Raw genomic sequence first — 2,187 nt, forward strand, 5'->3', positions numbered from 1 at the left:
AATATGATCTAAATTAATCAAAATATATTATAGAACATTTCAGAAATTCAATTTTAAAAAGAACTGAATTATTGTTATGTGCAAAATATTATTTAATTTCAAAATGTTTATGCTGGTTAAACAAAACCAGAGAAAAGAGTGTATAATATGATTCCTTTCACATTAAATTCTAGAAAATGCAAATAGTGACATAAAGATGAAAGGCTGCTTGCAGTCTAAGGTAAAGGTAACAAAAGGGGGGTGTGAAGAAACTGAGGCAGGGTGACAGATACTATCTACTAGGGAGATGGCTTCAGGAGTATACAGCTGTTTCTGAGTTTGTCAAATTGTATAATACAAATATATTATACATTATATGTTAATTATGCCTCAATAAACACAAAAAAACTGATTATATCTATCAAGAAACACAGATGAGACTCACATAAGAAATTTCAGAAATCATGCAATCCAGAAGATAGAGTACTACACAATTTGAAGTTTTGAAAGAAATAACAAGCATCCGGTATCCCACAAATAGTTCTTCAAAGGAGAGGGAGAAATAAGGATGTTTTCAGATGAAAAAAAATCTGAGAGACTCTGTTGCCAACAGACATGTCTTCCAAGAAACATTGAAAGAAATTCTTCAGGAGATATATAATAATGCAAGTCAGGAACGTGGTACTACCTGCAAAAATGAAAACTTGGGAGGATAAATAAGCAAAGAAGAAGTTAAGGCTTTCAGTTTTCTCATTTTCAATTAATCTACCTATGATCGACATACTGAAAATCATAATAAAAACGTGCTCCTTATTTATGCTAGTGCATATAGTTAAGACTATGCATATTTACATGCAAATGAGATGAATGATAGCAATAATATGGAAATTCAGTAAAAGTAAAGGACATGAAGTGGATGATTAGGCAAGTTGTGGGCAATCTCAGAGGAGATGGGGAAAGGCCTCTAAACACAACCCAAATACACTATATGAAATTCTCAAAGAATCAATGAAAATACTATATGAAAAAGAAAGAAATACGCTGCTGTTCGTGAGAACTTATATGACCTACAATCCCCATTTAGTATTAATTGAAGGTAAATTTGGATTAGTTTGGAATGTATATTGCAAACTAAATGACAACCACTAAAAAGGTAAAAGCAAGTAGGTCTCGAAGAATTGTAACTGGTTTGCCAAGAAAGGAAAGAGGTGAAAACATGTGCAATAGTGTCAGAACTACAGAAAACAGAAAGGGACAGAGGCCAAGAACAGGACTAAAGCAAAGGGAAAAGGGACAAATGTGTTAGATGTTAATTTGTCAATATCCACCTTAAACAGCAATTGGAAAGTTATACCATTGGTGCATATGTTAGAAGAAATACAGAAAAATAAATCCGCTATGCTTCCTCCTTGGGATTGAAGATAGCAAATTCAGACAGAGTAGTGGGGAAAAAGATGAAGAACGGGAATCAAAGGATTTAAAATCAGGAAATCATAAAAGAAAATTGAAGCTAGGCTACTACTTCTGTTAGCATTCCGCTTGTGAAACTATATTAATTTTGTTTTCAAAAATTCAATTATTTTTAGAATTTCATGCATGAGTGCTGAATCTAAGTCATTTCTACCACTCTCTATTTTACCCCAACTCTACCATGCCTTTTCTTCTCACTCTGGGTTTTATAACCTGTTCTTTACTGGTATTGATATATGTATATTTATTTAGTGTTGCTGGTATACACGGGGATTTAGGAGTGACCATTTGGGATTGAATTGAACAACCTATCGGGGCATTTTCCTTAGAGAAAACTGATTCTACCTTTCTTAGCAGTCATTGCTTGACTGTAGCTCTTCATCTAGTGATGGGACATTTAAAATTTCCCCTTTATACATTGGTATGTCAACTGATGGTTGTCATCATGCCGGTTTAGGAAACCATATTGTTGAGAGTTCATGGGTGCAGATACCCTTTCATTTCTAGAAGACATTATCTATCAGCAGGCTTCTTAGTCTTCTAGACCCCTCTTCTTCAATATTCTCTGAACCATACTGTAGGACTGTGTGGTAGAATATCCATTGGGGTTGTATACCCAAGAGTTACTTCCTGCATTTTTTAATAATTGAAATTTTGGGAATTTCATACATTTTAATGATATTTAAAGTTCCTCCCTTATCTGCACTCCTAGTGTCCCCCACCCAACTTAATATACTT

Source organism: Nannospalax galili, unplaced genomic scaffold, assembly GCF_000622305.1.
Source record: "Nannospalax galili isolate Female #2095 unplaced genomic scaffold, S.galili_v1.0 scaffold55, whole genome shotgun sequence".
NCBI lineage: Eukaryota > Metazoa > Chordata > Mammalia > Rodentia > Spalacidae > Nannospalax > Nannospalax galili.